Here is a 24803-nt window from a genome sequence, read left to right as displayed (position 1 = left end):
ACAGCCTCATGCAGCCCGTTTCCAGGGATTTGAGGGGTTAGCATAAATACAAAAGCAAATAAAAAGGAGGAAGCCGAAGGATGCAAGTACCCATATTTAAATTAAGATTCCTCCAGTCTTCCAGAGATGCATTTAAAAATCCTAGAGAGCTTTATTTTTTTGGAAGCTGCTATCATGCAGGTAGAAACAGATAGATGGTGCGGGAACATCACGGACCAAGACATAATCCTGCTCCAAATTACATTTTCTGATCCTCTACTAGCACAAGGGTGATTACAATGAGGACATGCAGGTAGCTTAGCAGAGACTGGTAGACAAAAAACAGTTAAATTGCCCTGGACAGAAGCTGTTCCCAGTAAGACCAGTTTATCTATCTCCTCTGCCCCAATTTTGGCCTCTTTGTAAATTTAGTTCTATATTCCTAATCCATTAGTTTCCTCAAAGCTTAACTACTTCAAGGGTGAAAAAAAAAAAAGAGTATAAAGTGGAGAAAAAGAACCTTCTTAAAAGTGAAATCAAAGCTGCGGGAACAGCACTCAAAGCTGAATATCCCTGTTTATTTACAGAGTGGGTACAACACAGACAACAGCAGCCCAAGCCCTCCCTGGCTACCTCGCCAGCTTGCTTTAATGCCGACTTAAGCGGACCACCCAGGCGAGGGTATCGCGTGCTCGGTGCCCATACGGTCCTTGGCCACGCTTCTGAAGCTGCCAGCAAAGATGCCAATTAGGGCCGGCAGCGATTTGGACACCTGTCTGCTCCGAACCCACATGAGACCACCAGCTAACGCTGTACACGCGGGCTTCAAGGCAGCTATTGCTTCTCAGCTTGACTTCTGCGGGCTAGATTTGAACTACTGACCTGGAAGCAAAAGGCTCACGTACGCTCAGGCTGCAAAAGCCCAAATTCCTCCCCCTCCACTTTCTGACTCTCAGCCTTTCTAAAGTCAGACAAAAAAAGGACACAGACGTTTGGGAAAGAAGCAACAGCCACCAGAAAATATAATTAAAGCGTAACAAGACCGGGCTTTAAAACGCACATTAAGACAAAGGGAGGCTTTGGTGGGAGTGAGGGTGATGGGGGAGGCAGGGGATCCTGACAGGTGGCCAAGGGCAGGAGGAGGAGGAAGGAGAGGGAGGGGAAGCCAAGCGCCTGCTCCTTCCGGCAGCCCTGCAAGTTTCCTCTTGCTTCTGCCCCATAACCTTTCCTTTCCTAGAATAGAGCCAGATGCGAGTTACACCAAAGGACAGAATTGGAAAGAAGCACAAGCATTTACTCTTTTATGTCGCATTTACTGTGCTCTCCCAATAAAAGCAACTTGTGCTGCATGTCCAGCTTCCAGAGAGTGAATGTGGCTATTTGAAGCACTACTTGGATACTTGGGTTTTGCCCACATCTCTCCAGACACCTTTCTCCTTTTGCAGGGTCTTTAATACAATTATCCTTTTTTTTCTTTCCCAGTTTCTGCTTCATTTAGTCCCCTACTTCTATGTCACTGTTCATCCCACCATCACTCTCTCTACCATGCGGGCTCATCTGTCTCCCTCCCTCTCTCCTCGTGCTGCCACAGTCCCAAATTCCCAGCTAGGGCAGAGAGGGCAAGGAGAAGTGCAGATGTTAGTACAGCCAGACCAGGGCAGGCCAGCAGCAGCTCTCATCCTGCCATTTGCAGCTTCAATGCTTATGAGTAAGTTGGATGTTGCAGGGGCAGGAAAAACAGAAATTATTTTAGGGTTTGGGGGATGCATGGAGCAGATATAAAAGAGTCTCTGAGCTTATGTTTCTACATGGAGGACACACGCACACTGTCCTGCCTGGCAACCCAGGGTGAACAGAGACTTGGCTCAGGTAACTGAAAAATGGTTAGTTTTCCCAAGGAAAACGCTCTTCAAACTTCTCTGTCTGCCTCACCAGCTCCTACCTGTGCTGGGCAAAGACGAGGGTACCGAACGAGCCACAAAGTCTTTCTAAAACTTTTAAAATTTTACTTTGATAACACCTGTGGTTCAACTCACTGCCCACAAGGTGAGGGGAAAAAGACAAAGCAAAGGAAAAAAAAAAGCTAAAATGAGTGAATAAACCCTGGTGTTGGCTTGATCAGAAGCCTTCTGCAGCAGAGACACAGTACTGAGTGTCCTGCTTCCAGAAACATCAGACAGGGTAATTGGTCTGACCTCAAGGTTATTAGCGTCTGCCCGAGGGGAAGAGTTTGATAGGAGAGATAGAAACAGGCTACTCTGGTAAGTCTGGGTCAAGAAGAGCAGTGGGTTCACTGCCACGACGTGGCAAAGGCAACCGTGAGCAGGAAGGTATTTCTACTTCGGACGACGTTGTTGGGAACTCATGGAGTCGCACTGGGAAGCCGAAGCAGCAATAGGTGGCGTGGGATGAAAACAGAGCCCCTTTGGCTCCCACGCTGGGTGGTGAGGCTGGGGTGGACAGCCTTGTTTGAAATAGCAGTTGCTCCAAGTCTACCCAGGTTTGTGAGCTTGGAGAGCCTTGTGGAAAAAGGGCGAGAAGGGCTTGCTCACCAGGCAGGTTTTTCCAAGTTCTCAGAGCTCTAATTATGATGGTGGGTGAGGAGCGGCGATTTGCCAGTGTACCCTTGGCAACCTGTTTATATGGCCTTTAAAGTTAATACGAGGAATAGGTAAAATATGAACTGACATACAGATTTAGCAAATCTCGCGCTCCTTCAAAAGCCACTTTCCTGTGCCGCCCTTCCACTGCCCAGCTCTCAGACGCGCGCACCAGGATATGCCACACTGTATTTGTAAGAGTTCCCACTAGGCACAGAGGTGATGCCAATAGGAAGCCATCAGTCTTTATAAACTTGAGTCATTTCTTTTCAAAAGAATGAGGGGGGAAAAGCCCTTTGATGGACCAAATGCCGCTCCCCTTGATGCTGGCATAAATCCTGAACATCAGTGAGTATTACAAAGGGACTGCTCAGGATTTACGCCACATAAGTCAGAGCAGAATGAGGCCTGATAACTGTTTATTTTTTTTTAAATGAAGGCTTTAAAGTGAACCATATGGATTTTCACTTATATTAGATGTGTAAAGAGGTCTCTGAAGAGCAGTTTGCAAAAGCTCTGTGCATATACTGTGCATCAGACCATACAGTTGAGCCAGGAATGCAGCTAGAGCCCGGTGAGAGGCATTCAGCTCCGCAGGCAGTGCCCGCGGTGACTCTGGCTCGGGCAAAAGTGCCGTATTCCTTTAAGCACAAGCTGGTGCACCATGTAGCAGAGAGGCTGTAGATTCAGCTGTGTTCTTACCTCACTTTCCCTTCTGCAGTGACCTCATCCTGTTACAATGCTACTATTCATGCAGATGGGGTGGAAGACTGCATACAAAAGTTTCATTTAGGCACATAAACATGAATATTTAGCCTGTTTGATTAGAAATCAAAGCCAAATACTTTTTGCAATCTGGGAGAGACTTTTTTAATTTTCAGTAATCCTGATTTTACAGGCCAGCATTGAAAAACAATATAATGAACCCCATGTAATAGTTCTTCTGATAACCACGTTAATATTCTTGTCCTCTCCTCAGTGATCCCACGGCAGCTTCTTTTGCTTAAAAATATTAGTGAGAGTGGGAAAGAGAACATATGCAAATGTGCACCAGGAGAAGATAAAAGATTGATTTTAAAAAACCCAATTCTGATTCTTATTCTTAGCAAGTGTAAACTGATGTTGCTGAAGTCAACATAGCTTCGTAGATATTAGATTTATTCTTTGCTGAAGCTCTAACCCCAGACTGTTAGTAATAGATATGCTATTTCACTAAGTGGTTACCGTGTCCCTGTCTGTGACTCGCAGAGTTTTTAACTGTGCATAACCATAGTGATGAACACTGAATATTTCACTGTTGAACTTTCTGAAGCTCGAGGGATGAATGCTTACTCACGCCACTTGTATCAGTCACCTGGCTGGGGAGCCTCGGCTGCCCCCAGTCCCATGGTGCCACCAGAGCACCATCCGGAGAACCTAATGTTAGACTGTAATTAGCTCTTAAATTGAGTGCTCCATTAACTCTATTAGGGCTTTGGCTCCTGATTTAGACAGGTGTCTCAAATCAGGCTATGTAAATAAACCCCAGATAGTTTCAATAGCTAGACCTGATACTCCACCAATTTCAGATGAAGATGACGAGCAATTAAATCATTTTGCACCCTCCTTCCTCTGCTTGGCAGTTCTCAGCCATAGCTACCTCCCTGCCATGTCAACAATCCAGCGTCAATTCTGAACAATTTCAGGGGGTATATTCATTTGACTATATCTCATGTACTTGGGTGGTTACTACTACAAGGCTTAGGTGGTCTTACTGAATTCTGCTGCCCATGGGTTTTGCTGTATCTCTGTATAATAAAATCGTTTCTATCACATGTTGCTCTTTATAGCAATCACACAATACAGCTGGTGAGAGCAAATTGCCGCAAAATAGGACTATTTACAGAAATTGTGACACTTTTCACTGCTCCAGAGTAGGAGAACTCAAGTTTTGCATGAGTGTCCAGTAACACTTACAGTCTAAATTCAAATAAACACCTCACAATTGACACACATAGTGCATTCACTATGACCGACTAATCGTAAATGTATTAGAAGTTTTACTTTAACATTTTACTTTAATCATTTATTTGACTTGGGTAGTCCTAAGGGTTGTTCCCATCACAGGTGCATAATTTTATTTGGCCTTCTTCAAGTGAGTCCTGATGCCTTTCAGTGTTCACCCTGCCTTGTTGCACTGTACATGTCTTTGCAAATTACCACCCTCCTTCAAAGGTCACATTTCTGCCCGTAGTTGAGATTGCTCTCAAGTTTCTTCCTTCTCCTTTGAAAGTTTCCTTGGTTTACATCCTTCTTTGATGTTCTTTTACCTTCATCCTCCCCAGCTCATTAAAAAAATAGAAGAGTGAGTTGAATTTCTGTCCTGTGAGCAGTTCGGGAAGGGACAGAACTGTCCACCACAACTCAGGAACTGAGGTCTGTCAACATTTTGGGCGTTGCTGGCCAACACTGGCTAGGGAATCAGCAAAATATTTTGCCGCTCCTCCCTACTCTCCATCCATGGTAATCTTTTACTCCCTAACCACAGTCTTGCATCCCTAGACAGCCTCATCAACATCTGGAACCTACTCCATCCTTTGCAGCCAAATCCCAACCTGCTGAACCACCTCAGGTTCATGGAAACATTGCCTACATCAAGATAAGAATAATGATACGACCAAGATAACGGTTAGCTCCCAAGTGGGATCTTGATGTCCATGGAGAATAGCACCCAAAGCAAACCGAGGCTGACAATGGCTAAGCACCAATATAAAATGTCCTGGGAAAATTATCTCCTGTGATTCACCTGCTAAATTACAGCTCTCATATCTTGCGCTTCCTGCGCTTGCAGTTTTCCCACTTACTGTCAAGGAGGGACGCGATTATGATGAGAAAGGGTAACTGCAGACTTGGACTCTGCAAAGCAGATCTGAGAGAAGATTTTTGCTATAAATTTGCTAGCCAGTTAATTAAACACATCTTTACAGGGATCCAAGTAGCTATTAATCTCAAACCAATGATGTTTAGAATTTTACAAGCAGTTTGGTTTGATAATTTACACAGACTCCCTCAGCTGTCTTGCTGAAGCAAATCCACCAGTATCATTTTTGAATTCACATCTCTGGATGAATTCTGGATCACTCTTATTCTGCAGCAGTGAAAAGTGTCACAATTTCTGTAAACCGTCCCATTTTGTTGCAATTTCACAGAATCATAGAACCATAGAATAGTTTGGGTTGGAAAGGACCTTAAAGATCATCTAGTTCCAACCCCTTGCCACTCCACCTTCCACTAAGTCAGGTTGCGCCAACCTGGCTTTGAATACTTCCAGGAATGGGGAATTTTGCTCCCACTAGCTGTCTTGTGTGACGGCTCGTACATAGCAACACGTGATAATAACTCTTCTGTTCTAAAGAGATAGAGTCACAAAAAACTCATATTCCTTTCACGTTTGTCAGCGTATGCTGAGGCGCTGAGGGACGCCTAACCATGTGGTATGTGTTGCAAACCAGCTCTCCTTCTTCACTGGCTAGTGGGAAACATTTGCCGGGTCCCTATGCACATTTTGGCATCTGGTAAGGGTTTAAGAATTCCTCATCTTCCACTCAGAGAATCATCTTTCAAATCGAGATGAACTCCCAAAAGACAACAACTCTGACCCAAAAAGCATTTCAAATGCTGCACTTGCAGAAAACTGATTGTTGCAAGATTCCACGGTGATGATTAAGTGAATGTTTGTGGAGACCCTGAAAATTGCAGAAAAGAAAAAACTGGCGTTGTTATTCCATGTAAATTCATCCCCGACAGATTAGATTTTACCCAGTGGCACTTTCAATTACGTGCCTCAAATAAGGTTTTAATTTAGATTTAATAAGACATTTATTGCATGCTAATTAAATGCTAATGGATTATTAAAAACATATATTCTTCAGGTTTAACAATCCCGTAGTAAGCACATCTATCTAAACCTGAATACATATGGTTTTAATCAGTCATTGGAATTAAGCTAAAACATAATTGCTGAAAGTTGAAGTATATAATTGGACTCAAGAAGACAATTACAGTATGTCTATTACACAAACATGGATTTGACGGAAGAATTAATAGCCAATAATTGTATTTATCTGCTAATTAACTGTATTGATTTAAAAGTATCCATGTCACATGTATTAACTATATTTAAATTAAAAAAGGATATAGAGGAACAAACACCTTGCATTAAGCAGACTCACACACAGGACTTGTCATTAAACTACATTTCTTTTAAAAAAAAAATCTCGACTAAAAGACATTTCATTATTCTTAGACACAGATTTTTGCTTAGAAGTAGTATAGTGCACTTTTTATATAGCGTCTGTTAACAAAAATATATCTTTATCACTTGCCAAGAATGATGTCACATTTTTAGTCTTTGGCCAATTCCTTAGCCAATTGGAGTCTACTTCTGAAGCATGTAAAACTATTTATCTTTCAAAAAATCTGGCAATCTCATTGAACACTTCTACACATACTGATGTATTAGGTACCCCTAGCAACCCAGTAAATAGAAAATAATCTGGAGGATGATTTTAACTAATTAGATAATTCGGCAATTACAGGTATTTTAATTAGCATTGGTAAAGACATCCTTAAAAATTGATTGCTTAATGACCAACCATCCCTTGTTGCTCCAGATGACAGAAGTCACAGTAACAGGCTGCCCCACTGAAGTCCTTTATAATGCCTGAGTCTGTGCCTAGAGGATATGGGCACCGGATGAAGCCCTCATCACGACATCTTTGATTAATACTTGGAACTGTAGAACAGTAACTAAAGCAATCTATATACTGAAACTATCTTTAGGATATTCTTACGTTTGTCTGCACTATTGACACAGCCTGTAAATAGAGTAATCAAGCCCATCTTTCTGCAAGACAGGGATTACGAGCGTTTGTTAATCTATTCATACTCTCTGCTCTTGGCAATTCCCCTCAAAATCTTTCGCAGAATGATCAGCTTGGGAAGGGAGTAATATCCCTTTAGTTGCACCAGCGCAAAAGTGGAAACAAGGACTTTCACAGCAGGAATCCCCTGTTAAATACCTTGGCACAAGAGATGCCAATATAGCAGTCAAAAACCAATCACACCAAAAAGAAAAATTAATTTGGTGGGCTCACTGCATACACCAGTGGTGAGCACTTTAAAGCTGCTCTCTGGTTCTGGGCTATGGCAGCAGGACAACCGCTGGAAAAAAAAAGGTGTTGCAAGCCAGACTAGAGGTACCTTGGCAGGCTGTGTGGGTGAGCTTGCATCGCTCCTGCCAGCACCACAATTATTAGATGCTATCATCCCCTTGCATTCACTAGTACATGCAAACTTTTAAAACAAACAAGCAAATCAACCACACAATGAAGTAATGGGCTGTTTTGCATCTCTCCTGGCATGGAAACAACCTCATTCATCTGATAGCCATGCTACTGAAACCAAAGCACAGAAAACTCAAAGTCAAACAAATGAAAATGCATAGACTTATTCTTGTACTCACTCTCCCAGACAGTGCAGGGAAGGAGACACAGTACAGAACATTTGCAGCGGTATCTATGGGATGACAAGCTCTTAAAACCATTCCACAGCACAAGCTCAGAGCTAGCACTGGTGCCAAGTTTCAATGACATGCTTCAGTAACACGAATTGCTTACTGTTGGGCTTCATTTAACCATCCTGTTTCTAGCAGTTCTCTGAACTATGGATTCTTCTCCCCGAGAATACAAAAGCCCAAGGTATGAGTTCATTGCTAAAGAACGAAAGCATCTCAGCAGCCCAGGCTGTCTGGTGATTTGCTGAGCTGCTCTGCACCAGTTGTCAGTTTTCTTCTAATTTAACTGTTAAGGTCTAAGCTAAAAAGAATCCACTCAGTGAAGCACTGTATCTCTGCAAGCACGATCCTAATCCAAGCCAGGAACAACTCTCCAGTAAGACTTTTTGTTGTTGTTTGAGGAAAAGTGGTGCTGTTAAAACACTACAGTGTTTGCAGTAAAGACCAAGGTTATTTGAGTTTTGTAGAAACGCTGTGGTTTGGTCTCACCTTTAGAAGAGATGTAGCTAAAGCACCTCTTTTTGCTTTTTATGAATCACTAGACAGGAGACGGACTTTTTCCCACAAAAAGCCACATTTGCCTCAGTGCTTCAAAGCAATCTATAAAACTTGCCTCTATCACTGACTAATTATTACTGTTAAGCAAATGTTTTTCTAATGCTTGTATCTGAAGCCATCAGACAAACGATAATTTGTGACCAGCCTTTGTATTTGGTATTAGCCTAACGTGGCAGAGTCAGAATGCATTCATTAGCTCTGGCAGGCAGCTCCAGCCTCCTGTGCAAGGAGCAAAGATTAATGCGGACATTGTACTCAGGGTGGCCCTCGTATTGCAAACCCCACGGTTTCAGCTTCATTTACGAATCCAGAAATCTATCTTTCTTTGCTCAGGAGTAACACTGTTAGTGAATTAAAACAGCAATATTTGTAAAGAAACTTAACCATGTAAGACATCCCAAATTTTTACATTATTTGCGCATAAATGAGGATATTCATCCTATGTAGTTCAAATTATATGCCACTAGCTGTTTCCCATTCCTAAAAATGCACTGGGACAGATTTTTGATTGGAATGTGACTAATGAGTGGGAAAGGAAATGTTCCAGCTTAGTAATGAGAATAACACCTAAACGTGGAATAGTAGCATATTCCCAGAAAACAATTCGGAGCTGATGAAATTCAGGCATATCCCTTGCTCTATCTTCTTTGAAAAGGGCAATCCTGTAGTATGACGTACTGTACTTTCCTACGTTTCCAGTTTGTGCTTTGTACTGTTAGCTAACAGTTTACTTGCAGCTTTTTGAGGTGGTTTAATTTATGTCATACCTTTCATCTTAAGTATTTGTTTCTGATTGTAAATTATCTTTTGACACTGAAGCTCATGCTGATAGTGAAAAGTAATTTAATCGAGTAATTTAAGGCTTGATTCCCCAAACTACTTGAGCATCTGCTTAATTAGATGCTGAAATCACACTATGAAGAAGTACAAAGACTCACAGTCTAACTGTGAACTGGGGTGTTCGTTGCCTGAGTTCTCTATGTTTTAATTTCACTCTGCATCTGCCATCTATTAGCCACACACAATATGTAAACATAAGTAAACATTATCTCAATTGAATGGTAAATACCATACACAATCACTCTGAATTAAAGTTTAGTAGATTGCAAGAAAATGAGATATCCCAAGAATACGATGCTTAAACTATCCACATATTTTGAATGTATTCATTTAGCCTAAAAGCAAAATGGAGATAGCATATCTCTTGCAGAGCTCATCAATGACACCAGACAGATTACCCACCATGTCTTCAATAGCATCTTCTTTTACTGAAACAAAAGGATTGAAGAAAAAGAAGGCATTCAGCTCCACTCCTCCTTCTACACAGAAAACACATATTCTCAAAATGCACATCATTTGGAAGAAAATTGTCAGGAAATTATGAGTTTGCCCATAATTTCTTGAATTATGTGTTTCTTCAAAACTCCTTTATGTGCAGAATTGACAGGAATTAAACTAGTGTAATAAATTTACTTTTCTCTTCTTTCTTCAAAGAAAAGAAGTTAAATTACAGTCTCAGTTATGGCCTCAGGGAATCTAGTGTTTCACTAACACAATAGCAGTGGGTTTATACAGTCCAAGACACCCCAGGAAAGCCATGAATAAATGTCAAAATATCCCATTTCTCTACTGTGTATGTTTCTCTCTCTCACAGTAGCTTTATTTCAAGTAAACTTCATTTACAGGTTCCCATTCCTTTGAACTCAGCTTGCATCACCAGAAGCATGTCTGTAAAGTCTAGAGTCCTCTCTGGTTGTCCTACTGTATGGGCACCCCCAAGAGCCCCTTGCCCCTGCACATTAAGACTTCTCCCATCCTAAACAGCCTCCCCCACGGCTGGGGAATCTTTCCATTGCTCAGGGAAGAATTAATGAGTTTGACAAGCCAAAAAAACCCACACACCTTAATGCAATCCAAGAATAATGCTTAAAGAAGTAATAGCTGCATCCCCCGTGGCCACATGAGATGACATCACAGGTCCTTCCAGACCCAGAGCTGCTGGTTCCCCTGGGTCCCACCAACTCAGAGGTCTTCCTGAATTGAACATACTAGTGATTTCTGCCCTCCAAACATCACCAAAGCCATTAATCATGACCTCATGGTACACACAAGGAGGAGAAAGAAATAGAAACTACCAACCTTATCTTTTAAGTGCCTTTTGCTTTTCCAAGTATTTCTAATAGAGGCAAGACGTTTCCTCAGTGCTACTTCCCCACTGTTCTTTTAGAAATCACCAGAGAGACTCTCTCTCTCCATATATATATGTATACACATGTTATGATAGAATGAAAGGTAAGAGGACTGATCTAAACACATCAGAAGTCGAGAAAGCTGAGTTTTTAAGCAGATGAGGTGTCCAAGCCTGCTCAGTGTTTACACACTGTCAGAGCAGAGCATGGAGGATGGTCTTGCTTGGGAGCAGAGACAGGGCGCAAAATTAACGCGGGAGGACCACAAGTCCAGTGAAGTTCATAGAAAGGCTTTGTTCAAGCCACAGTGCATCAATAATACACAATAATACACCTTTTCTTAGATGTAATCAAGTCTTGGCAAAGACACATGATGACTCAGGAAGCACAAACAAATACGGAGAGTCTCCAAAAAAGCAAGCAAAACAACTCCAGAACGTTTCAAGTTTAAAAGAAATATTACCAAAATCAAAAGCAACATCTGGCAACTGGTCTCCCTACCACCCCAATTTAATTCTGACTGTGCTCCATTAGTGTTCAGAGATGGCTTTAGCAAAGTCCAAAGGCCATCAAAGACAGACAGTTTGGAGCTCCTACCCTCAGACAGCTCACAGATCATTTCTCCCCTAAGGAAGCTTATGAATATAGAGCAGAAACACCCTCTATGAAGTTTCCAGAATGGAAACCAAAATATTTCTCTGAGGATATTTTTCCTCTGCTCTCGGGCTGGTAACCTGATGTGCACCTTCTCACTTGAACTTTCTCCCCCAGGCACTGGCATGGGTTGTTGACCATGCAGAGGGTCTCAGCTGGGGTGGCTGGCTCACCTCTGAAGAAAATGTAGGCAAATTGAATTTATTTTTCACTTTAAACAGATCACAAACATGGACAAATGAAGTCTGACTGTGCCTTAATGAGAAGGCTCCACCGCATCACATGGGTGAGCGCTGAAAACTCGAGGCTCTGCAGGTGCTGTTAGGAGCTGACACAGGAGGCATTGGCCCTGCCTCTGCTGTTGGGTCTCATGTTGCAAAAGGGTGTGGAGATGGCAGGCAGTGTGGAAAGCAGTGGTCAGCGTTGGGCGTTCTTCATCTCCTAAGCGTTGCTCATGCATGGCATTGCAAGCAAGGCCAAATACGCGAAGTCAAAGGACACCATTTCTGTATGTTCTGGAGAGCGCTTTTACAGTTACTCTAACTGGAAATGTAGCTTTTCATATTGATTTGAAGAAAACACCACACATACTACTAATAACTTAGAGTCATCAAAAAGTACTAGGCGATTAATATATCACAGTGACATGTCTCAGTAAAGCTTTGGAGACAAAGAGAGAAATACCAGTGGAAGACAGTAAGGTTTTATAGCAGTGGTGTTCCTAAGCCAAATCCATCCCTCATGAAACTGTGTGACACCATTAAAGACACCTCAAAGATGAATTAGACTCATTACATCTTACGTTACATAATGAGATCTGTATAGGGGAATTTCTTACAGTTTTACCACTACAGCTTCTAGTGTTAAACAGGATTTGTACATCCCTAACTTAAAATGAAGTTTCCGAGGTATTTTCAGGCATACATCACGCAGACTACATAAAACTAATTTACGAAACAGGTTTCCAAAACATACATGCTTTGGTCCTTGGCCCTGGCTGTTTCACAGCATTGCTATCTGCTGTTAAGCTGTGGTCGAAGTCCCACTCAGGACAAGACTGCACTTCCCAGCTGGAAGAAGTGAACCCTAAGAGGTGAGAACAGAAAAGCTGCTGATACCTTGCAACCAGCAATTATGGTCCCCATGGCCAATGAGAAAATGAGTCATTCACACAGTGAAAACTTCTTCCCAGCAAAGCCATCTGAAGCCATCTTCTTTTAAGTACTGAAGAAATAAAACACAAGGAATAGGACTTGTCCTTCCCACTATAGGTTAAAGCTGGGTGAAACAGGGTACATCCAATGAACCTGAAGGAAGAGGTGAAGTAAGACTGCCTGTATGGTTGCAAGCTCTGTGCTGCTTTCGAGCCTCCAGAATAGAGCTCAGCTTGACATTGAAAAGCTTTGTAGAGGTTGGTCATTCTCTCGAACTTGACACAGCCATAAATCCAAGGCACTGTGCAGCCAGGCACAGAGTTGTTTTTTTTTCCAGGATGAGAACACATCTGAAACAACACGCTCAGACAGTATGGTATTATTTACTTACAGCTGAGCTTCAGAGATCGGGTAGCAGCCTCAGAAATTATCCCAATTAGTTGAAATTGCAGTATAGTGTAAGAATTCTGTCAGGAAGGAGGAGTGCAAGAGACAGAGCAGTGGGAAAAATGAAGATGGTCTTTTTTTTAATAAAGCAAAACGAACCAAGGCAAGTATTCAAAAATAAGTTACTAAAAACCATTTTATAAACTAGCTTTAAAATCTCCTAATACCATTAGCTTACCTTCTGTTGTGTCTGAAGAAATATATATGAACAATAATGTTCTCATGAGATTTCATTACTGAAAAGGCTCATTAGAAAAGGCATTAAAATACTAATTACCTCATAAACTATTTACTTGTGTACCCACTGGGATAGTACTTATGAGTGCTCAAGCTCCTCATAGATCCAGCTAATCAATTAATGCTCATTACAACCAGAAAGAGTATGCAGACTGCAGCATGCAGGAGAAATAAATAAGTCAGAGGTTAGCAAAGAAAGTGACTTGGCTGTAATCGAGCCTTCCTTTGTAACACAACTGTTGTCTGCTACGATTTAATTTTAATCCTCCTTTTTGGTACTTCTGGTAATGTGACTCTTCTCGTCTCATGAATCTCAACTATTGTTATTGCTCCTTGAAGTACATAATTTATTATGGGACATACATCCAATGCCACGTGGAGATTCAAGTGGACAGGTACAGTGTTCACTGATACCACAATAACGTTACCTACTGGGTGTGTAAATGAAGAGCAGAGGGGCTTGGGGGTGTGCCTGGTGTGATTTTCTCCTTCAAAGAAGAGCAGCAGCCACAAAGACACAGAGGCACTGTCAGCTTTCCTGCATGTGCTCCTCAGAAAGCAAAGCCCAACACCAGTGCCTACCATCCACTAAGGCTCGAGAAGGGGCAGGAGACATCTGCCAGTGAGAACTGGGCTCTCACTGTGTTTTACAAACACCATGCAGGAAGGGGTCTTGCTTTACGTCTCACAGAGAGGGCAAATACGCTCCTTCACTTCAGGAGCACCAGGACTGTGGACCCTCTCTCCTCACTGGACCTAGCTGCCAAGTATCGACATTGAGAGCACCTGGAGCCTGCACAGAGCCCGCCGGGTTCCTCTCCTTGCCTTCTGCCAAGGCTCCTGCAGGGAGGCTCCTGGCACACTTGCTGTCACCATTAGCCTTGCGTGGATATTGGTCCATTACTCGTGGTGCTAACATCCCACTGAGAAACAAAGGATGGAGATCGACCTGCAGGCAGCCCATGACAAGCAAGTGCCATTTTGCAACCATATGCACATCATGATTTCTCCTGTCCTGTAACAGCCCAAAGGCTGGCAGTGTGCTTCTGAAAGAAAGACACTACAGGAAATGTAGTCCTTGACACGATCTACAGCATCTCTGGTTAAAGACACCCAGGACTTAGTCCGGGTTGCTTATCCTCTCCTTCACACTTGCAACTCAAGAGAGCTTCACTTCTGCTTGAGACCTTAAAAATCTCCGCAGAAAGATCTTACATGCTCCAGAGAAATGCTTGCTCATGGTCTCTGTTTTCACTGTAGAGGGGACAAACCAAAGATGGGAACTAGTAAAGTGAGGAACTTCAGAGCTACTTCATCCAGCTGGTTGTTGCCCAGATTGTGGTAGTCAGGAGCCCTTGGGCTAGCCTAGCTTCTCCTCTTGGAGCAAAGCACCTGTTGGATGGGTACTAACAGTCAGAGCTATGTTATCTGGATTTTTGCGGGCAGTATTAAACTAGCATCAAATATACCAGTTTCACTAAGACTAGCATAATCACATCTTGAATTTTAAGTGTAGTAGAAAAGGAAGTTTTACGTTCTAAAATCTTTAAAATGGGATCAAGCTACTTTGTTTTCTGAAATGAAGAATTTGGGCATCCTTGGACAATCCCAGCAACCGCAAATTTCACCAAATTCCTATTTTAATTCTCAGCAGTGATGCAGTTATATACCAGTTTTTGCATAAACCCTAGATTACCTCTAAGAACTCTTTATGCAACTAATTCAAACATTGTTTGGATCAAGTTTCCAATCAAACTAATCCACCACTAACATAATTTAGAAGACTAACAACTCTCTGCAAATTGATGTAGCAGAACAAATTTCCCATTCTTTGTGCAAATGGTAGTCATCCTAAATGTCAGTAAGTGATTTTTGGATAATACAGATGGATTTTCAGCTATTAATTGTTCTTCAACATTCTAAAGTATTTCAGGAAAAGTAGTTTCTTAACAAAAGATAAGGTAATGCACAAATAAACAGATGGAAAAAGTTAGCCAAATAGGCATAGAGGAGATTATGCTTGCACAGTAAAAGGGCATGGAATGAAGGAAAAAGACTCACAAAAAACACAGAAAAAAAAAATAAAAATTACACAACGCACATGTGCACAAACATGCACACCTGCAGACATCTGACAGGCAAAGCTGAAGCTCTTCAGATGGTTAGCTGTTACTATCGCCTACCACTGCTGCTTGTTTAAATAAAGTACTCAGAGAGTCCAGATTTTGTACACATCCAGATATTAATGTTTTGGCAGAGTTTTTTAATTTAAGAGGATTCCTAGAAGATGAAGTTAGAGCAATATCTGTTACAAAAACCCAAATACATAGTTTTCCCTCTGACACATACACGTTGCACACCAACACCAGTCTTCAGAGCAGCTGCACGCCTCCATCAGATGGGAAGCATATCAGGACTTCACCCATCCCTATCCTGGGTATCTCCTGCCTGCTATGTTGGCAGCCAAAACAAAGTTCACGCTTAACCTCACGCTAAAGAGCCTCTGTTAACAGTCGGGGAACACAGTCCATCCTCTTTACATATATTTCTTCTGAACCACAAGCAGCACATAAAGCAGACTCTAGTCAAATCCAGTAATGATGCTTGGTATTTTGGGAAGGAAAGAAAAAAAAAAAGGCAAAAAGTTGGCACAGTAAGGCAAATGTCATACTTTGGTGTATAGTGGTGTTCTGTCAGAAGCCAGACATATTAAAAATATTTACATAATTTAAAATAATTTGTACAGGTCTAGTAAAGTCTATTTTGGGCTTTGGGCTTTAATAAAAGTTTAAACATTTGCTAGATCCCATTGAACTCCACGTGTAACCTTGGCATTTGAGGGCAGTATGGAGGATATGCCATTACTAAACTTTTCATATTAGTATGAGTGTGAACTGAAATACTATAATAAAAATATAACAATATTTCTTGCCACTTGAAAACAGCCCTGGACTTTCTATGTATTTCCAGATGGGAAACTAAAAAACGTACTCTATGTTTGCACATGTATACTCAGAGGTGGCTTTTAGTCTAATTTAAACATTCCAGAATTATGTATAGACCTAAATATAACAACATGAATCATCCATCAGTTTCAAAGAAATATCTGGCAATTTTTCATTATGAATCATTAGGGACGGGTACCAATACCTGTCACTGACTGATATAGGAGAGTCCAACACTCCTGGTGATTGCTTGGTATGATGAATCAATTATAGAAATCTCCTGATACTATTTTGGGGTTTAGAGAAAATAATTTATCTTTAAATATTATGTAATGAACAGCTATAGGAAGTAGACTTGAAAAATTAAGCCAGAAGAAGTTCATATAATATGCTGGAAGAGCTGGCAAAACACCAGTGTGCGAAAAGAAGGGGCAAAAATGTACTGTATACTAAATAAAAGAATAACATTAAGACCAAAAGCCAAAAGCAATGAAATGCTTACCTGGCAGTATCAAACTGTGGAAGGGCCAGAGTTTGCCTAAAGGAAAATTTTGAGATTCAGAAGTATAAACTAGGTCCTCAGTTGACGCAAAACCCACACAGTTCCTTTGAAGTTAATGAATTTATACATGTTTACAGCAGCTGAGGATCAGGGCTAAATTTTAAAAGTAATCTTTAACTATACCAAAAATGTTGCCTCTGATTTTTTAAAGCTAGAGGAGTGTGAAATTCTATTTTAAGCTTCTTATTGGGCTTGTTTCCTTTCTGAACACTTATTTTGGAAAATCAAAACAGAGAGGAGAGAGAGGAGAGAAGAGGGAGAGGGAGAGAGAGAGAGAGGGGGAGAGGAAGAGGGAGAGGGAGAGGGAGAGGGAGAGGGAGAGGGAGAGGGAGAGGGAGAGGGAGAGGGAGAGGGAGAGGGAGAGGGAGAGGAGCAATGAGAAGGTGGCTATTTTCTTTGAAGTCCTTTCCAGTAGACTGAAAAAGAAAGCTATAGGAATCCTGGCTGCTGCTTTCCTATTTTATAAAAGCTCTTTTTTTTTTTTTTTTTACAATATAATTTTAAGACCAAGCTTTCATAAATGAAAATTTAATATAATGAAGGTAACAATCCTAAATTAAAGTATTTCCACATTGATATTGTTACTAAATGATGAATTTGAAACTATCTTAAAATTAGATTTTAAAAACATTTTTCAACATGGTAATGAATTGGTTTCAGTGTGACTTTAATACATAAAATAGAAGGAAAAATAGCACATCCATGACTAGAAGAAGGAGGTTTTGTGTAACTTAAATTCTGTTCCTAAAAGACTGACAGACTTTTAGTCAAATCTTTAAAGTTCGTCTTTAGCTGGTCAAAGTCCACGTTTCCCCTGCCTCTGCAATACTAATGTGAAACGATTCTAGTTATATCAAGTATTCTGCTGCCTTCTTTGTAACAGAAGTCACTTAAAATGGGGTAAACTATCTAAGGCAGAGTAACTTGGAGGTGCACACATTGCCAGAGAAATTTCATTCAGCATTCAGCACGTGAGCAACGAGCTGTGAGTAAAGAGTGCTCAGGTCCCCTGGGGGGTCCAGTAAGGTGGGATACACAGTAATTGTAGTATAAGGAGGACACAGAGTGCAGAGGACATTACCAACCATGCTACATCCCACACAGTCTGACTGCAGAGCACATTTGGGAAGATTATTCGTAGCGTTTCATACACTAAAATCTCAGATAAACATTACTGGCCAGCAATTTGCTAGTAAAAACCGCAAGCGGAGCAAAGTTTGCTGCGTAAGTGTTTCCAGGGTGGGAGACCCAGCCTGTCCCAGATTTTAAGTTACCTCCTTGATAATTCTTCGAACGTAAATAAGAGAAGTTGCACTAATGAACATCTGGAAGACCGTATATAATCTTCTCATCGCTGAAAAGTGTCACTGGCCATATCTGACAGAAGAAACAACAAATGCTGTGAGTATTTCCTCAGACTGAACACAGCTTGCAGTAGTATTTCAAATATGTCTGTGATCTTAGAAAGAGCTCTATGGGGGGATTCGTTAGTCCTGGTTTGGATATGGTTGACATTATGTGAAAGTAAGCGCTCTCCTGAGATTTCAGTGAAAGCCACGATGCCAGGGAAGCTGATCTCACAAGGCTTCCATCATCTTGGATGACAGAAGTCTCAGAAGAACAGTTAATTTTTGTCATTCCGAGCCAAAATCTCATCAATGAAGTTCAGGGAACTTCATGGGCATTAATTTCGAACACAAACTGTCACCTTCATTTGGATTTGAATTTGAGCCTGCACCCCCTGTAAGCTGGAGGAGTTCAGAGTCTCCCCATTCCCTTGCTAGTCCTGGAAAAACACTACATTTCAACAATTATATTGATATTACCAATATTAATAATTAATATTAACTAGAAAAAAAAACAACCATAAATTCTCCTCAGACAGAAGTTGTATTTTCTGGAAGTGGCAGCCAGAAATTCTTCTGTGCTTGTTTCAGCTCTTCCACAGAAAAATTGTGTGGCCTCTAGTGAGTCACTTCACTTTTCTTTCTCAGTTCAACAGGCTAAAATTATTTATCTCACAGGAATGCTATCATAATTAATAAACTGCTTCATTAACTACTGTATAGTTTTTAGAAAATGCTTTTTAAGCTGGTCCATAAAGAAGAGATTTATTGCCATGAGAACTTTGCCTCCAGCTCTTGTGTCCTCGGTGGTTAAAACACGGAGCTGGCGAAGTGTGTAACACCATCCCCTCTGCCCCAAAGCCCATCGCTTGTCAGGAGATGCAGGCGCACATCCCAAGCAAACACCGGGCTTAATGTGCAATGGCCTGGAGTGCAAAACAACTTCCATTATTCGTGGCTCTTGCAAAAATCTTGGAAAGTGAAAGCTGTACATATTCCAAGCAAAAGACTGAAATATATCTATGTGAAGCAGAACTTCCCTGTAACGCAACCTTGTTTTTATTTTTATAATTTCTTTTTTCCCTGGCTTCACTACCATAAGGACTTGCTTTTACTTGCACCAGCTCCCACTGACACACAACTTTACACAAACAAAACCTTTGCTGGAAGGACAGTTTGGCATCAAACAAGTCGCCCTCACATCTACGGACGCATCTGACTTAAGTTTCAAAACCCTACAACTCACAAAAGCCAGCAGTTCATGTGTTGGGCTAGACAACAGCTACGGCAAGCAAATATCAGGATTGTATTTCAATTATTGCTATGGTTACAAAATCAGGGTGGACACTGAAGGGAAAAGGAGAAAGAGAAACAAATCCACAAAGACAGTGAATCCTCTGAGGAAAGAGAGGGTGGTGGAGAAACAGAGGGAAAGAGAAAGGGTGAGGGCTGGTGGGTGGGGGAGAAAGCAAGGTCATTTTAACACCCAGCTGAATCAAGGCAAACAAAACAAACCCCCAAGTTTTTCTAGGGAAACAGCGCTGATAAGATCACCGCGGGATAAAGTGACACAAAGAAAGAAAAATGCAAGGAATTGTTACAACTTGTGTCTGCAACAAGCAATGCAATTTGTACGGGCTCGGGAGAAGCGAGATCAAATATTCAACAAGTATTCACAGCAGCCGTGAGTAACCGAACTGGCTCGCTTCTCCATTGCACTTACTGAGCCACTGACAGCTTAAGAAGAATTAGTTCCTACCCAGTCTAGTTCATAATCCAGCATTTAGGCATGACGGGTACAAGGTCCTGTTTCAGTAAACAGAACAAAATATGATTAGCTTCACCCATCATGATAATACCTTAATCCACAGCAAGGCATACTGTCTGCAGGCAAAGCTGCTGCCCAGGGAGCATTTTAAAGCGTCGATCTGGAGCGCACTGAAAGGTCGGCTTTGGGGACTTTAAAACATAAGCGCAAATGTAACAGGAGACAAAATTTCAGAACAGTGAGTTTTGTCACTAGTTGCAGAGGCACCGTGTTTTTTAACTGTTTAACAGTCCCTTCCTTGAAAACACTCCTCAGTTACCAATACAGGAAACTTAGTCACAACTCTTTTTTTTATATTGGAAGACTTTGGGTTGCACTTTTTTTTTTTCTTGTGCTGCTTTCATTGCTTTATTGTGAAGGACAAGATGAGCAATTGCTGTTGAAAGCTCTGCAGACATGAAACATTTTTCTTTCTGCTCAGAAGTCCAGAATCCGTGTGAAGAAAAGCCTTCCTGCCCTGACGCAACCCGTGTTGCTCTTCTAAAGTGACTCCTTTCTCAGCTGGCTTGATAGGAAAACACGGACAATAAATATAATTTATTATATTTAACAAAATGTCTTCAGTCATGAAGTGTTAAGTAGCTAAACGTAGAGCTTCAGTGGCTCTGAGCCTGCCCAGGCTGTCTGCGCCAGTAGGCAAAAAATGAGTACGGAAACCTCACAGACCTGGGCCCAGAGCTGGTACCCCACAGGACGTCCTTCCCAAGCTGTCCCGGGATAATGCTGCTGCTAGGGCAGCACTCCTGGTTCCACATCGGACAGCTGCTACAAGGGCTGAGCTGAGTACCAAACCGGGGCCGGGGGTAAGGGCTCACTCCAGCAGCTTCTCCCTTTGCACCACTTGCACCACCACAGCTCATGGGCACAGACATGCACGATATTGTAAAACAACAAGCGGTAGAAGACTCCATCCAAAGGCAGACCCCAATCTCCATCCAAGGAAAGCCGGTCACCTTTGCGGCTGAGCTCTTCCCGCTCAGTCGTTCCTGGAGAAAGCGAGCAGTGCCTGTCTGACAGCCGTAAGGCACACACCCAGGTCCCTGTGGCCAGTCCTGACTTTCTGCTGGGATGGAGAGCTGAGCGACGCTTGGACTGGGATTTTCACAGCCACCAGTAGGATCTGGACCCTCAACTCTCATTAAGTCGAATGAAAATTAGTGTTGATGACAACTGGCTAACTGCAATTTCTTTCACCTCTCTCCTCCACCAAAGCTGTCCAGCATTCTTAGGTAAATTATGAGGTTCAGTTAGAAGGGATATTTTACCATTATAATTAGGAACATGCTCATTACTGGTTTATTATTTTTCTGGATATGTTTTCACTCTTATATCTGATAGTGACTTTCAAATTAATTTTCTTATTATTACTGTTCAATCTAATAATGCGTACAAGGCAAAAACAATCACCCACAAGTCTACATACTTCTGATAGGAAAATCACTTCTTTTTTTTTTTTTTTTTTTTTTTTTAAGAGCTATACAGATTCTGTCAGGAAGGCAGGCACAGCCAAACCATACATATTACATTTTATTTAAATTTTATAAAAGTACATATCCAGCAAGGAGCAGAGGGAGAAGTTAAAAGAAAAAATTAACATGTCAAATTGAAAATTGTATTTTTAAATTTAAATGTTTTCATTGCCAGCCTACTTTTTATACATCCTTTCAGAGCTAACAAATCTCTACAGGTAAAGATCAATGCCTTGCAAAATTCAGAGAGGCATCAGCTCCACCGAGAAGATCTGCTGTCACACAGCCTTCCAGCGGTTCAGTGCACATTATTTATCTTTCACTCCAGTGATCCACATGGTATTGCACTTCCGAGTTATAAAATCTTGCATACTCTGAAACTGCAAACCAAACTGTATGTAAGCAGCATATTAAGGCAAGGGCACCGCCAACAATTCCGAGTTCATAATATTCTCAGCCTACTGAACCACATGTTAATACGCTACACGTGCTATTCTGCATATTTTTACCATGTACACTTACAGCTATATGTTTCCTCCACTTTCCAATGCAATATATTTTAATACAAAATCAATGTGTATTTTTGGTGGGCAGCTTAAAGGTTTTATCCACTCAGCTCTGAATCTAAGACGAAAGCGGTATTGATTTAGATGTTCACTCATTCATTTACTAGGACAGTTTTAAAGCATTCGGTGATAACCTAAAAGAGAGGCACACTGTAAGGGAAACTGAGATTGTTGTGTTAAATTAAATCAGTTCTGGGGTGTCATCTACCATACTTTAATATTTGAAGGAACATTCTCCAGAAAACATTAAAACAGGAAATGAGCATCTTGAGTGGCAAAATATGGCTTTTTATGAATGCCAGGTAATGCAAGCTGATTAAAATACAAATAGATAAATAAATTGCATATTATAGAAACATGAATGCAACACATACTCTATATGTGTCTGTATATGTGTTTGTATATATATGTATTTAACAGACTGGCTTCCATTTCCTACTACAGACTGATTACGGACCAATGAAGGGTGTGAAACTCTCGCCATCTATCTGCTTTCTCTAAAAAAACTGGCATCACATAGCATCCATAATGATATTATTTATTAATGTTTATTTTACAGAAGCAAATGAAGTCACAAGAGTCACCAAACAGTGTACGACTGCTGCATCGCAAATCACGCTTGCATTGCTCAGGTACATACTTCCATGAGGCCAGAAGGATTTGATCTCACATCTGGATCTCACATCTAGAGCAGTCTCTCCTGCATTGTCTCATGTATGCACAATGAACATGCTGATCCATCTGCCATGGATTTGTACAGCTGATGAATCAGGCCTGAAGTCCCCCAAACTCCTCCAGATACTGCAGTCATTAGCTGCTGGCAGCTTAGATGACTCTGTCTACATGCTTTGCAGAGTGGGGCCAACCAGAGAGAACATACGCAGTGCTGGATACAGCAGCAGTAATAGAACTAGCAAAATCCGAGGAAATCTGAAATTCCTTCCTAATGTAGGACGCAATCCAGTAAGGTACTAAGCACCCTTTTTTCATCTTTTTTAAAAAAAGTCACCAGAGCATGAGAAGTCTCATGCTTTGAGCACGAAGCAAAGTGAAATAGTTAATAATAAGAACAAACACGCCTGTAATACAGATGATTCAGATTTAAAATTCATGAACTTACATGTAAGAAATAATCTTGCTCTGAATATTTCCTACATTTTTTCAACTTCGTGTTCATGCAGAGTATTGTTAATAGACTCGTATCCCTCAACGCAGCGGCTAAAAGAAGAGGCTTTTTACATTACATGTGTGCTCAAACAGAAACAAAGTATAAAACTAGAATATAGAATATGAAAAAAAACCTCTTGCATTTGAAAAGAAGGTCCTGGAGCTCTGAATTACACTTTGTACTCTTAAGAGTTAATACGTGTGGATTTTTTCCACCTCTGGAAGAGCGGCAGAGAGCCCCTGAGAAGCAAAGGGGCTATTTGTTCACTATACTGTGTTTTGGAACCGATAGCAACTTCTATCTGAAAGAACCGTGCTTCCATACTTTAGGTTTAGGGACAAAACCTGCTTATCCAGATTAAAAAGTGATTTGTATTAATGTACAGTTTCAGCTATTGAAGCACAGGATTCTCACCATACGCACCAATAATTTAATCTTGTTCGTAAGTAGCCTCATACTTCCAGTAAAAAAAAAAAAAAAGCAGGGGGTGGCTGGGGGGAGAGTAAACTACAGAAACTTTAGTCCCCAAAACAGATGCCAGTTTTAGATTTATTCAGCCAGGGAGTATTTAGCTTGGCGCAGCTATGCCCGAGTTGAAAAAACACTCGCCTATTCCAAAAAGTTTTTAACGAGCTCTGCTGCAGATGCCGTTGCCATTTGGCATGTCACCGTCACTGTGTGGTACAGCAGAGAGAGAACTCTTGACCACAGGTTTTCCTTGGCTGGGGGACCCTGCGTTTTTGGCTATTGCTCTTCTTCTGGCCAACTGGCTGCATGTTTACAGAGTGTGGTTTTAGACGGGGTGTTAACAGAGGTTGGGTTAACAGCCTAACCCAGACCAACAGCGAGGAAGGCATGACCCATCCGATCTAAGGAACCAGAGACAGAATAAGCTCGCATATGTTGTTGCTCTTAACCCAGAGTCTCTTGCATGCACCGTACCTATAGACAAGAAGATATTTTTCTTTGCCTCAGGAAAGATAACAACAACTTTAAAAGTTGTACCAGCCATGCAAAGTAGAAATATATAAAAACATGTGGTTGCTTAATCTTTGTCGGCTTGATTTCATTCTCTCGCTTACAACAATTTTACCTTGGCAAAATGCCACTGAAGGAAGTTCAGTGAAGTTACTCCTGTTTTCCACTATGATGAGATATCTTGAGACGATAAAAACCTTACAGATTTAAACGGCAAACTTCTCATGTTTCCACTAGCCAGCAAATGGCAGTTCCGAAACTGAAAACGCCCAAATGTTTCTACATTGATGAACTCGGTTCCAGGGATATTAGTGCCGAATACCTCCAAACGCATATAAAGCTGGGGAAAACTTACAAATGCCCACTTGTATTTCAGTTTATCTACATTAATCCTATACTACTGCATATGCCTCAGAAGCCTTGACCTTGTAAGACACACAACAACCGTAAAAAACAATATGACATTTGACTCGCATAAATAAATTCTTTTTGAGCAAATTCTGACTCTTCTTTTTGATGGCAACACCTTTGTTGCACTCAAGCAAAAGAAAATATCCCAGTTTTATATA

At 41.3% G+C, this 24803-nt stretch overlaps 1 protein-coding gene across 3 annotated transcripts in view; it reads right to left on the bottom strand.

Moving 5' to 3' along the window:
- CREB5 (cAMP responsive element binding protein 5) overlaps positions 1-24803 on the bottom strand; it is a 230319-nt gene that overhangs the window by 45214 nt on the left and 160302 nt on the right. The gene's annotated exons all lie outside the window — the stretch shown is intronic.

This window comes from Tauraco erythrolophus, chromosome 7 (genome assembly GCF_009769465.1).
Source record: "Tauraco erythrolophus isolate bTauEry1 chromosome 7, bTauEry1.pri, whole genome shotgun sequence".
Lineage (NCBI taxonomy): Eukaryota > Metazoa > Chordata > Aves > Musophagiformes > Musophagidae > Tauraco > Tauraco erythrolophus.
The sequence above is the reverse complement of the archived record's forward strand: the minus strand, read 5'-3'. Positions and strand labels throughout refer to the sequence as shown.